Genomic DNA, 14614 nt, shown 5'->3' with positions numbered 1-14614 from the left:
AATATAGTAGATCTCTCTCTCTCTCTTCTCTTTCTTTTCCTTTTCCTTTTCCCTGCCCCCTTTACCTTTTTTCCCCCTTTTCCCTTTCTCTGTCTCTCTGTCTCTCTCACTAATGAACCACATGATTTCTCTCCTGAAGTTTCTGCTGTTCTATCATATGTCCTATTCTCTGCTGTCTGGTTTACTCATTGGATCACTTATCTATCCTTGGCCCAACCATCTGTGCCTGAGGTGAGGAGTGAGGTCATGTGATGGGACATGGTCGTGGAGACAGCAGGTGAGTGGGTTGCATTGCCTTAGAAAGAAATATGTATAGGCAACAAAGATCTACGTCTCTAGTACCATGTTTCAGTTCATGATACTTTCTACTTAACTTGCCAGCTCCCTCACTCTGGCCCAAGCATCCATTCCAAGCCCCCAACCTAAAGTCTGCACAACACACTCCATAAATACCCACCATTTTGTTGTTGTTGTTCAGTTAAAGCCCTTTATGAAAGGGAGTGGCTACAATCCCTACATGTCAGGTACTGTGTTAGTCACTTGAGATACAAAATTGAGTAGAATATGGTCACTACTTTCAAGGTGTTGCAGTCTAGTTAAAGAGGGACCAGTACACCATCACTAATTTTTAGTGTATTCAATGCTATTACAGGTTGGTATAACTAAAGGGTGTTTAGAGTCCGGTGGTAAGGCTAATAATTCTGTTTGAGTAGAAAGAGAGCTGGATAAGACTTCAGAGAAGATCTGACATTATGAGTGGGTTTTAGAAGATGAATTGGAGTTGAGAAAAGAGTGAAGGTGTTAGCAAAGCCATAGGGCTATAAGTCACAGTCTGTCAGAAAACTAACTGCTCTGTCTAATGCTTGACATACCTGGGAACAGGGTTCTGCTGAGATATGGGCTGGAAAAGTAGGGTGACACCTGGTCTTTTCCAGGTGTCACCTGGTCTCTTGCAACTACTGGTCATAGTGCAGCAATGGGTAGATAGGGATTCATATAGTTATGGAGAAAAGGGTGAGACAGAAAGACATGGAAGAGATGAACTAGGCAGTGACACATTCCATATACTTTCTTACTTAAACTTCCTATTAGAAGAACACAGCCATTTTATGTTCAACTCAATTTCATAAGCATTTACTGAGCATCTCACATGTGGCAAAAAAGAGCTCAAAAGAGAGCTATATTTATGTGGCATCATAGTTAAACCCATGGGTGTGGATGATAATCTCCTAGGAAGACCACGGAGAGATAAAAAGACCTGGTGGTCGGAGGTCGGCTGAGGGACTGACGTAAAAGATACCTCCAAATAGTATGATTGATAAAGTAGGAGGAGAGCCAGGGGAGAGTAGAAGTAGAGGCCAAGGGAAGAGATACAGGAAAATTGGAGTGGTTAGCAGTGTCCCAAGCGGCAGAATGGCCAGATAAAATGAAGACTGCAGTTTGGCATGTAGGAACGTTATTTTGAGTGAGATATACAGCAAGGTGACAGTGGGGGTTCTGGGGGTAGAGGGTAGCCGATGATCACCTCCCAATTTCACCTACAGCTGAGTCTGCACAAAGGAGTCTCATTTAAGTCAGTTTGAATATTTTGTTAGCAGCGCTTAGAAAACGTTTGTTGAGGAAGAAGATCAGAGTTCTTCCTTAAATGAAGGTTCTGGATTATTCATGGATTTAATTTATCCCTGTGATCCATGTCCCCAGTTGACATAGGCTACCAAGAGTTAGTTGCATTTTTCTCTTCTTGAAAAAGTAGGAGGAATATTTAATCGTAACTGAGTTGCCCTAATAGAGATTTTAATAGAATTGGGCTGAGCTCGGACTGGGAGGTTGAATAAGCAATTGGCAAGTGAACGTTCCCTCTGGGGGCTCTCTGTGCACTGGCATCATTCTTAGGACTGAAATATAGTATTTAATCCAAAGAACTCACAGGTTTACATAAATGCAGTTTAAAGTCTATGCAAACAGATGCAGTCCATAAATAGAAATTTCTGGGAATTTTAAGCCTCTCTGTAACTTAGAAAAAACTTAAAAAGAAAATCTTTGATAAATTTGATGGCATGTTCATTTAAATTCGTTTCCCTTCCATGGAAATTAAGGTAAAGACTGAAATGCTCACCCTACATACTCAGCCTTTCCTTGGGGGTGCGAGGGCCTGAACAATTACCACCACCTGGAGCCTAGAGAGCATCTTGCACAGCTTCTTTGTTTTGCAGTGAGGAAACGGAGGGCCACAGAAACCATTTGTCCAAAGTGCCTGTTTCATGCCAGAGCTAGGAAAGGAGCTGAGTTTAGGGTACTTGCTAAGGGAAAAATGCACATTACAACTAATGCTAGCAATAAAAAGCAACACAAGTAATCCAACCAACTCTTCTAACTCTGCTCTAGACCTCTTTAATCCTACCAGAGTTTTCTTTCTAAAAACAAATCTGATGATGCCATTCCTTCCATGTAAAAGTCTTCAATGGCCTGCTATTGCCTATGGTGTAAAGTCCAGATCCCTTTGAATAATAACCAGAGCTCTGCCTATTTCTCTGGTCCTATGTCTCCACCTCCTGCCCCTCACGCTCTACCTTTCAGACATACTTACCCACATGTAGTCCCAGACTCATGTTCTCACAGCTTTTCACTCTTTCTTCCTGGGATTCCCGTCCCTCCTCCCAGCACTTAACAATGCCCGTTCATCCTCCAAACTCAGCCTCAGCATAACCACCTTCAAAAAGCCTTCCCACTCTTCCTCCCTTTTTGCTCTCATTTTAGGAGGCTGCACTCTCTGTTATAATATCTGCCACATTGATTGGCAGTCATTTGTTTCTATGTCTGAATATTCGATCCTTCAGTTCAGAGAGACTGTTACTCAGGTTTACATCCTGACCGCACGATGCCTGCCGTGTATAGATGCTCAGTAAGTGCTTATGGAATTGAATTGAACAACAACAAGTCCAGATAGTTATGAGCCCCTAATAGAAAATTTAGATGAGTTCATTCATGAGCCCTTACCAGTTTGAAACTGCCCTCTTGGTCAGCCTCTTCCTTTTATCATCTATAACCTTATGGAGAAATTGTTCGAGGCGTTGTTCCCTAAGGACACTATCCACGTTTGTTCCTCCCACTGTGCTGCTGTCAATGGCTTTAACCCTGCCTGGCAAGCCCTTCCTCCTTGTTTATTTAGAAGTGATGGACAACCTAGATATCTGACATTGTGCTGGGCTCTTATCTTTACCTATCTGCATAGGACGCCGCCATTCCAGGCCCCTTCAAGTCCTACTCACACTGGCCTCCTCATCTAAGGAACACTCTCAGCTCTCTGGATCACGTTAGCACTTCCTGTAGGTAATGCACACTGGAATATTTAGTATGTACTGCCTTTTGTGGTTATTTTTCATTCCGGGCATATTATACACTGATCCAACTAAATTATAAGACTCCTGAGAATAGGGACTGTCTCTTCGGCTACTTAGGAAGTGCCTTAATAAATGTTGGCCAATGATCGAAAGGACTCGGAAGACTTTTTCATGTTGAGGCTCTGTGATTTTGCTACTGAATCAGCCGAGTATGTTATTTGTGGTAGTACATCAGGCTGGCTGTGGTCAGGGATTCTGGAATTAAAGAGTTGGAAGTGTAATTGTCCAAGTTCATTAAAAGTAAATATCTCCCAGATGGGATCATGTAAAGATTTCCCCAAATTGCAGTGATTTATAGATTTAATACAATAGCAATTAAAATCTGATGTTTCCCCCCCAGCCAGTGTTTAATGAATGAGTAAATAATGTCTCATTGAAAAGGCCTCCACCCCAATGAAAGGCCCCCTGCAGTAACACTTCAGGGTTTCAGCCTTGGTTCCTTCCTGCTGGGAGGTGCCATGTCATTTATTGAAAGAAGAGGAAACAAAGTAAAACAGGGCAAACACATGTCTTAATAAGTGCAATTTGTTAAAATCCTGTTAAAACAGATGGGTCAAGGGGAATTTAAAAATAATCAGAAGATCACTGTAGGGAAAACCTTTAGGTGTGGTGTCTGGGAGACCTCTGGAGAAGAGGCAGTGGGAGAAACTTCATGTTCTGAAGGGAAGGAGCCCTTCACCTCCCCTTCTTCCTTCTCCCCAGCTTAATACCACCAGAAACTACCAAGATATGCAGAGTAAAAGTTTTCACGTTCAGTAGTCACACTCTCTACAAATACAGAAAACAGTTACAGTTCAACTCAACACAGAAGCTTGTGTGCAAAGTTGCTGAGACATTGTATATACAAAGTTAGGTTAAAGATGATTCTGTGGGAATTTGTGTGTGTGTGTGTGTTTTGTTTTGTTTCAAGGTTATCTGAAAGTGTATTTTGAGAGGCTATCCCTATCAGATTTCAAAGCATAAAAAGCTATAACAGTTAAAATATTTTAGTACTCCTCCACAGATCAAAAAATGTCATTTTTTTGTCGTTTTATGTATGTATGTCTCATATTAAGCTATACTGCATATGTAAATAGTGCCTGTAACCAGTATCATTTTTCGCTCAGTCTTCACTGGAGCTAGTGGTGGAAAAAGCCTTTAAATATGCCTTAAATATGCCTTTCCCTTGTCCCTTCCCAGGGACAGCTGGGAAAAAACTGGATTACCCTCAAACAAAAGGCATTTGGAAGTGTTTCAAAAAACCATGGTGCTTGCACATGAAAAATCAATTATACAATTACACGATTCCAGAGATAATACAAAACAGTGGCAAAGAGCAGATTTCCCCCCCCCCCCCTATAAATATTGTTGAGATTACTAGTTAGCAATTTGGGGAGAAAATCAATCTAAGCCTTCTAATAAATAAATACCAAAATAAATAAATACCAAATCTGAAGTGTAAAATTCAACCACAGTCTAGCATGAAGATTTATCAGACTTTAGAGGCGGTGTACTTTGCATGCTTGCGGTTTAGCCAGGGCTTATTGATGACTTTGTAGCACATAGAGATTTACAGTGACTGTACTGATTGTATAGCACGGTCCCTAACAGCATCTGGCACATAGTGGTTTCAGTAACTCCTTGTAGAATATAAGGATGCATGGGTGCCTGACCCTTCAGTCTGATAGGCGTGGAGAGTCTTCTGTGTGCGTGGGCATATCTTGGCCGTCTTTGAACCTGGAGAAAGGAGATGAAAAGACCTGAAGGGGCCATCAGGTGCCACTTCTGACACTTCAGGGCTGTGCTAATCTTCATGTTTTATGGGAAGAAGGTACAGAAGAAGATGAAATCTCAGACCCAAAAGAGAAAAATACAAAGTTATTTCAAGGGTGTAGGATTGGGGAATGCGTGTGTGGAGGGGTGGAGCGGGGGTGAATTTCTAAATGTTTTTTGAGTAATTTTAATCCTCTTCCTCTTTTGGTGGTGGCAAATAAAATGGCTGCCTGGCCTGCTTCATGTCCCTTTCTCTAGCTAAAAAGTAGCTAATAGAGAGTTGGAAGCTGAAAAAGAAGTTCCTTCATCTGGATTATTATTAGTTTCACATTATTCGTGCCTACTATGTATGTACCTTCAGAGATCTGTGGAGAACTGTAAGACATAAAACCCTTGCCTTGGAGTTTATCATGTGAAGATATCTGGTCTTTATTAGTGTTTTCCTGTGGCATTGTGTTTTCAGACAATGCTCAATATTAGATTTCTGCACACTAATAGCCTTAGAGACATACAGATCCAGAATACATTATAGTCATTTGTCTTGGCCTTGTTCGTGCACTGAGTTTTATTTTCAGCACAGCTCCTCCCCCCCCCCCCCTTTACTGCGGAGTTATTAATAGTAATAGGAGCTTCCCGGCTTTAGTTAGCGGCATGTCTGAGAGGGATGTTCAAAAGAGATGGGAAGGTTTCATCTCCCAAGTAATTTGTATGCCGGGGAGTACCACTCCCTAGAAACCATGTTCTTTATAGCTGATGTGGCTCATAATAGGGCTGGCATGGAAGGGTGAAGCAGGGCAACTGGGACAGATGGGGGGAGACTGGAGCTGAGAACTAACGTCCTCCTCCTCCCCCCCAGGGCTAGATACGTGCTAAGGGAGGGCCAGGTGGAGGCACCAGCCAGCAGGGGGAGGAAAGAACAGGCAGGTAGGCAGAGCACAGCACCTAATCAGTCACAGAGCCGTCCTGGAAGAGGGTCTGAATATAGAGAGCTGAGAGCAAGGCATATGGGACATGATTCAGTGTAGTGGTGAAGAACGGCAGCTTTTGGAAACAACCCGTGTTCGTCAACAGACGAATGGATGGGTAGCGAAGTGCAGTATATACATACAATGGAATATTATCCAGCCTTAAAAAGGAAGGAAATCTTGCAAATGCTGTAATATGGATGAACCTCGAGGATGTTGTACTAAGCGAAATGTGCCCGTCACAAAAAAACCCCAAATACTGTGTGATTCTACTTATATGAGGTTCCTAGATTAGTCAAATTCATAGAGACAGAAAGTAGAAGGGTGGTTGCCAGGGGCTGGGGGAAGGGGAGATGGAGAGATGTTTAATGGGTATAGAGTTTTAAATTTTGCAAGATGAGAAAATTCTGAAGATGGGTTGTGCAACAATGTGAATGCACTCAACATTACGGAAATGTATACTTAAAAATGGGTACTATGGTAAACTTTATGTTATGTGTATTTTACCAACAATGAAAAATGTTTTTAAAAATCAGAGATGTTCTTAAAAAAATAGAAAAGAAAGGAAAGAAAAGAAAGGCAGTTTTAAAGATAGGCTCTCTCAGTTCAAATCCTGGCAGACACTGGATAGAGGGTACTTTTGGGCAAATCAGGTAACTTCTCTGAGCTTTGATTTTCTTTCTATTATGGGAGTGACAATAGCATTGTAGTGAGGATTAAATGAGATACTATAATATATGCAAAGCCCAAAGCACTTAGAAGAGCACAATAATGTTAGTTTTTACCATTGTTACCAAGAGACTATGTAGCATTTCCAGTATACAAGTAGGTGATTTGCCTTAAGATGTTTGTGAGCATTTTAAGGGGATAGGGTCCCAGATATCATCCTCAGATTGAGGGACATGACCTCAGTTCTCAGTGGGGTCTGTAAAGAGCAAGGTGTGGCCTTACAGCAGATGTCCGGCAGGAACTCATGCTGACCCACCACTGCTTCCAGATTAGAACATCCAGTCATCTCTCCTACAGATGGGATTGGGCCCATAGCCGTCAAATGACCCAAGGTGAGTAGAGAATAAAATCAGACAAAGGGAATCTAAAAGGGCCTGACAGCAGCTTAGTGACCAGAGAGGAATGTGTCCCAGTTATTTATACAGATACTCCTCTAAAAGGAAGGCCTCTTTGCGTGTCTGCTGGAGAGTCAGATACTTTCCCTCTCTTTTAGTCAGAAGGTGGTGGCCCTACATTATGAAAGAATTGCAGTTCAGAACATCAGAGGCCTTTTAAATTAAATTGCCTTCTTGATTTCTTCCAAAGATGATCAGATTAAAAAACAACCACAGGTCAGGGGAATATCTTCTTTCAATGTAGTGCAGTCTGTTATCACCCGACAAATCATTAAATGGCAGACACTCTTGTTTCTGGAACCTTTGCATTGCAGCCATTTCTTCTTGTGTCATTTGGAAAGCAGGCACAGGCAAGGACATGAAGTAGACAGCTTTCTTAATGTCCTATCAGCTCAGAGGGGTCCCTTGTTCCAGTGTCTGAACATGGGGTGACACGTCTAAGTATAGCCTGCTAAGAGAATGGGCAAGTACTCCCATGAGTTATTGGGTTGCTAATCACCCCATTTGCAGAGTGATCCCATTAAATTACCCCGTAGCTCCAATTAAGGGAACTCAGACCAGAGCCCATATATAAGAGCTCTCCTTGTCAGTTTCATCCTGAGGGTTTAAATAGAATTTTTAATGTCGGTAGAGCAAACCGAAACATTTCCTAATTCTGCTGAAAGTAGCAGAGCAATTAAAGACTAGGGCTCCCCCCTGAGCCTCCCCCACGCACCTTCCGATGTGGGCAGGATCAGTGGTGGGGAAAATGGGTGATATTTGCTGGGAGAGGTCACTTTTAAATTCCCTTTTGGTTTCCATTAAAGTCCTGCATGCAATGTATTCAATCACAACTGCAGACTTAGATGTCAGAATGCTCATTTTCATAAATAGGTCTGGAAAACGTAATCACATTCACCCCTTGCTGTTTTCAACTTTGGAGTAACTTTTCAGAACACACTGTTTTAATTAACCCTGACTTATAAGAGCTAAGGTCAGAATTCCAAGGAAGCTTGGCATCATTTGATTATAGAAGAAAATCATGAATTTTTAAAATACTGTTTTCTGCTGCTGCCTCTTTTTTGTGTGTATGTGTATGTGGGGGTGGAGGGGTAGCTTTGTTAGGTGGGCTATTTGTATTTGAATGCCTTGAAGCCTACAATTAAATACCATGCAGGTATTCCCCTGCACCTGATTTGAGAATGTTCTTGGCTACATGGTGCCGGTGACATAAGAACTCTCCCCCACCTGCCTTATTGCAAAGCCACTCAGCTTTCTTTCCCCTCCCACCATTTGCTGCCCTCAGAGAAAGCCTTGGGGTTCCTTGGCCACTGATGATGCCAGCTCAAATCTGACTTGGGGGAATTTCCGATCTGCTATTCTTTTCCATGACTTCTTTTCTTTATCTTGAAGCAATTATTTGTGCAACACAGTTTCTGTGTATTCCCCGATTTTCATTGCTCTGGACTCTGCTAATTCTTTCTTGGGCAATTTTTCTCACATAAATAGTATAGTGTTTAAGACCCTGGGCTTTGAATCAGAGGGACTGGTTCAAGTCTTAGTTGTACCATTTATCAGCAGTGTGACTTTGCGCAAATTATTTTGCTTTCCATGTCTCGATCTTCCCATCTATAAAGTTGAGATAATAGTACAATTATACTTATCTCTTAGCCAAGTTATAAGGATCACGTAAAACAATGTAAGTTGGATGGTGTGGTGGGAACCCATTCTGTAAGTGCTCAAAAAAATGTGAGTTGTTGTTGTTTGTTATTATTTTTTATTTTAGTTTCTTCTTTATTTGTCTCCCTTGCCTTACCTTTGCTCTTTTTTTTCTAATTTTTACTCAGTTGCTTAAGGAAAAACAAGTTTTTGTTTTTGTTTTCTTTTGATTATCTCCTCCCATTTCTGTGTTTTTCAAGCTGGGACACAGGTGACAATAGGCAGTGGCCCATCCTCAGTGAGGGCTAGCCTGGGCACAGTGTGCCACAGGGAGCAGCTGCCTCACAACTGGCTTTGTTCTCCTGCTATCCTCCATTTAATAGTCCTAAGCGACCCTATTTATAGCTGCTAAAGATCAGAGTAATGCAGGGGATGCACTTGAATCAAGAAAGGCAAAACCATCTGCTTGGGAGGGAAGGGTGAGGGGCATCAGTGGTATTAGCAGTGAATACCATGTCCTGAGAATTTTTAACAAGACCTCTTCAGAATTCCAGATTTTCTACCTTCGACTCCATCCTCTTCAAATTAAAAATGTTTTTTGATTGACATTATTGTTCAAGATATATGGAAAAAGCAAAATGGTTTCTTAGTTGATTTTATTATTTTTCTGCTTTATATAATTGTTAGCATTGTGATAGCATACTATATTTTTATTGAAATTGCATAGCATTTCAGTTATATCAGAGGTTAAATAGGCTTTTGTGTTGATAAAATTATTTCTATGAGAAAAATACGCTCTACGTCCTTAACACCTAACTAATGAGAGAAATGTTTAGAAGGCTACAGGTTTGTAAGTTGGGGGCTGAATGCATAGCATGCTATGTAAGATGTAGGTGACCTTTTACTAGGCCCAACCGCCGTTCTGTCTAGATAAGATGTTTACCAGGAGACATACAAGAACTCATTTAATGTCAAATGCAAATGGTATTTCTCTGGAATTGGATTGGCTTTTCTATTAGTCTGGGTTCTCCAGAGAAACAGACCCAAAATGATGTATATAGATACATATGATAAGAGATTTATTATAGGATTGACTCATGTGGTTATGGAGGCTGAGAAGTCCTACAATCTGCTGTCTGAAAGCTGGAGACTCAGGAAAGCTAGTGATATGATTCAGCCTGAATCTGAAGGCCTGAGAACCAGGGGACCAGTGGTGTAAGTCCTGGAGTCCAAAGGTCTGAGAACCAGGCCCTCCGAGGTCTAGGGCAGGAAATGATGGATGTCCCAACTCAAGAAGAGAGAGAATTTGCCCTCCCTTGGCTTTTTTGTTCCATTTGGGCCCCCAAGGGATTGGATGATGCCCGCCCACATCAGTGAGGATGGATCTTTTGACTAAGTAGTCTAGTGATGCAAACACTAATCTCTTCCCGAAACGCCCTCGCAGACACATCCAGAAATAATGCTTTACCAGCTCTCTGGGCATCCCTTAGTCCAGTCAAGTGAACACCTGAAATTAATTATCACAGCTTTTAATCTCCTTTGTAAGTGGAAGTCTTGTCCTTTAGGTCATATTTGCTATAATGACTTTAAGTTGAATACAAAGGCTATATCCACGGATGTTATGGCACTTACAATGGTATTGAAACCCAGTTGAATTTCTACAAATATAAATAGATACAGAATTTGTGTGCTTGTTTTTAAATGGAAAAGTTAAACAACTGTTGCAGATCTGCTTTTGGACTACTTTGAGTAATTTGCCAACTTTCATTCTGTTTCAGTTATCCTGGCCCATCCACTGGTTCAGTCAAATTAAGAATTTTAACACCAGGCATTTAAAAGGGAAAGGAAAGAGATTTATTTGGATTCTTCAAAGAGAAAGAGAGAGAGACTTATAATGTGTTTTCATATCTTCCTACTTCTCATCCTGTTACCACTGTGCTTCACAGGCAAGTGGTCCTCACATTGTCGTTCTTGGACCATATATGTATCTGTTTGAATTCCTTGAGAGGCTTGTTAACATGCACATTTCTGGGAGCCACTCTAGACCTCCTGACTTGGAATTTCTGGAATTGGGGTTTGGCAGTTTGCATGGTTAACAGCCCCCTAAATGATCTTTATGACCTCTGAAGTCTGAGAATCACCGATCCAGACATTCTTCCTGGGGATGTATGTGATTGACAATGAGTATGACGGTAATGGCCCCTTTTGATTCAGGACTTGGTTTTGCTGGACCTGTATTTTTTAGATTATTGACTTATTTGGGGTGGATTTGTCAGGGTCTGTGTAATATTAGTTTGTTAGGGCTGCCATAGTAAAATGTCACAGATTGGGTGGCTAAAACAACAGAAATTAATTTTGCGCACAATTCTGTGGGCTAGAAGTCCAACATCAAGGTGTCAGCAGGGCTGGTTTCTGGTGAGATCTCTGTTTTTGGCTTGCAGATAGCCATCTTCTTTGTCTTCACATGGTTTTTACTCCTTGCATGTCTGTTGTCTATGTTTTATGTGTTACTCTCCTCTTCTTATAACGATACTGGTTGTACTAATTAGGGCCCATCCATATAGCCTCATTTTACCTTATTTACCTCTTTTAAAGACCCTATCTCCAAATAGAGTCAAATTCTAAGGCACCGGGAGTTAAGACTTCAACATAGGAATGTGGGCGGCAGGGGTGCAATTCAGCCCATAACAGTCTAAATGGATCTCAAAATATTACGAGTAAGTGCAAGATGAACATTGCAGGTTTCTTATAAAATTCCTTTCGCCATCCCAGCTTCTTTCCAACAGTAGGACCTACCCCTCATTGGTCTCTTGGTCTCTCTCCTCTAAGGCAGCAGAAAGGAGGTAAGGATGATGACAACGTGCTTTTCATTGGTTCTATTCCTTGTAAGCTCCATTTCTTTGAAGGTAGGACAGTCTAATTGCTATTGACTCAACTGCTTTCAGTGCTTGCGAGTGATGGTTCTTGAAGGGAATCTGAGAAGCCAAAACTCTTTTCATAATTAATATTAACAAGATTTTTTTTTGCTTTTTTACTGAATGACATCTGCACCGATTTTGCAAGAGCAATGGTTGCTAAAACTGTGGGTGCTTCAGCATGAGTTAAGACAGTAGCTGCAGCCTGTACTAGCAGTGGTCCTTATAATTTTACCACTGCGTTTTTGGATTGCAGAAGAAAATGCCAGTTTCACTTAAAAATGCCCTTGATAAAAGAGCAAAAATTAAGTTTATGAGATCTCAACCCTTGAATGCACAACTTCCCAGTATTCTAGTTGACAAAATGGGAGGTGTGCAAACAGCATTTCTGCACATAAACATTCAGTGGCTGTTTTGAAGAAAAGCACTTATGCGATTGAATTGTGAGCCAAACTAGCCTTTTTCCCCCCATGAAGCCCCATTTTAACTTCAAAGTACAAGTGATAAATGAACTACGATTATTCAGACTCATAGCTTGTAGACATATTTGCAAAAATGAAGTAAGCCTATTGCTTTCAGGAAAGCAACTGCCAGTATTTGCTGCTCATAATAAAATTCAAGCTTTCAAGTGAAAATTAGAATTTTTGAAAACTTGTATTTGTTACTGTGAGCTTGATAGCTTACTAACTGTTGAAATTTTTTTCTAGTGAGGTTGGTTGTTAATAAATGTGATTTTAAAAATACTATCCAGAGAATGTGTCAGTATTTGTAAAAGCTCGATAACTCACTGTACCATGTTCTAAATGACCAATGAGGATGCTATAAAATCGTGTATGAGTAAAAAGATCCTTTCGAAGTACAAGATAAACTAACAAATTTTTATGTAGCAGAGTATAAAAAATTCATTGACAGGATTTCAGATTCTACATTGCAGCTAACGTTTAAGGAATTACCAATTGTCAACTTTTGGCATATTATTAGAGAAGATATCCACAATTATCTGAAAGGATTATTATAAACTCATTCCTTGTCCAGCTGCATATCTGAATAAAGCTGAATTTTCTTCCTTCACCCAAAAATATATCATAGCAAAATAGATTAAATGCAGAAGCAGATAGGAAGATCTATCTATCTTCAATTTAAACGAACCATTAGAGATTTGCAAAAATTTGAAAAAAACAGCACCTTCTCACTAATTTTTTTCTGTTTAGGAGTGTACACAAAATACATAATATGTTATTTAACATATAACATGTTAAATAACATGTTATTTTAAACATATGTTAAATAACGTGTTATTTTAAACATGTTAACATGTTATTTAACATATTATTTAAATAACAATATTTAACTAATATGTTATGTTTATTATTGATATTTTAAAATGAATTAATATATACATATTTTTTAGATTTCTCAGTTCTAATTTTTGTTTTTAGCTGCTTAGTCAATAAGTTTATTATTTGTCTTTATATAAAAATCTTCATAGAAAATTGTGGTTTGGTTTATTAGCTCTCGGCAGCCTGTTTCTGAGCTTGGAGGCAGCTTGCCTTCTTCTGAGCTACCCAGTCCTTTTTTTTGGGCAAGAGATGTTTTGGGACAGTTCCGTCTCTTCTTTCTTTCTTTCTTCTTTTTTTTCACAGTGAAAAAATTTTATATTTAGAATTAGCCAGCTGGACTCAGTTTAGATGATCCCAATTTTGTTGCAACATCCAAAGCATCTTAGTCAGGAGCCAGTAGAACATATGCCTTCTTCTCTCCATCGGGCCTGATCAGGGTGTTGACCTTGGCCACATCAATGTCATAGAGCTTCTTCACAGCTTGTTTGATGTGGTGCTTGTTGGCTTTGACGTCCACCATGAACACAAGTGTATTGTTGTCTTCTTCTATCTTCTTCATGGCTGACTCAGTAGTTGGGGGGAATTTGATGATGGCTAGTGGTCAAGCTTGTTTCTCCTGGGGGCGCTCTTCCGAGGATATTTAGGCTGCCTTGGGAGCCGCAGTGTCCTGGGCCTTCAGAAGGTGAGTGATGTGCAGATCTTCTTTTTTTTTTTTTTGTGGTTGTGGATGCCTTGCAGGACTACTTTCTTTGCCTTCAAAGCCTTTGCTTTGGCTTTGTCTTTGGGAGGGGCGGGGGCTTCCTTCTTCGCTTTTGGCACCATCTTCGGGAAAAGATGCCTCTTGTTTTTAACTTCTTTTATAGGCTTCTTCTCATAGACTGAGAAGAAGTATATATCTCCTCCATGTCTGGAGTTACGAGGTTCTTTATATATTTAGAGAATTGTTCTTGTAAGCGTCTTCATCTTCTTCCGTTAGCTAATGCATATGCTCTGCAATGTTCTGACCCATGAGGTACGTCCGATGTACTTATGCACTGAATTCCCTGCTTTCTGAATCATAACCAGGGAATCCTTTGGAACTGTGAGCGCTAGACAAGCCTCCTTCCAGAACTCCCTTCAGGTCCACCAAAACTTTATTTCTGGTCATAATTCTGGCAAGCCCTGCATCCAAATAGCAGGTGAAGGCACCAGGTTTTACCATCAATGGTTTTCACATTGTATTCCTCTCCAGTCACCTCCACCTGACCTTCATAGATCTTGTCCATGCCAAGCCTATTGAGAAGCCTGCCAGCCAGCAGCAGGCCAGTACACTATGCGGCACCATAATTTGTCAGGCCAACCTTCACTCCATACTTTGGGAGTTCATGAGCGTAAGCTGCACAAACTGTTATATCTCCTATATGAGCATAAGCAATCTGACAAATGATATCTCTGCTGGTTACATGAGTTATCGTCCTATATTTGGGTGTGTTATACTTA

General features: G+C 40.6%; 1 protein-coding gene and 1 pseudogene across 3 annotated transcripts in view; one reads left to right on the top strand and one right to left on the bottom strand.

Moving 5' to 3' along the window:
• The window catches only part of RASGEF1B (RasGEF domain family member 1B), a 533671-nt gene that overhangs the window by 88284 nt on the left and 430773 nt on the right, over nucleotides 1–14614 (top strand). The gene's annotated exons all lie outside the window — the stretch shown is intronic.
• LOC141568475 (large ribosomal subunit protein uL23 pseudogene) lies at nucleotides 13522–13957 on the bottom strand (annotated as a pseudogene).

This window comes from Rhinolophus sinicus, chromosome 1 (assembly GCF_057876585.1).
Source record: "Rhinolophus sinicus isolate RSI-liver-muscle chromosome 1, RSI-T2T, whole genome shotgun sequence".
Lineage (NCBI taxonomy): Eukaryota > Metazoa > Chordata > Mammalia > Chiroptera > Rhinolophidae > Rhinolophus > Rhinolophus sinicus.
The sequence above is the reverse complement of the archived record's forward strand: the minus strand, read 5'-3'. Positions and strand labels throughout refer to the sequence as shown.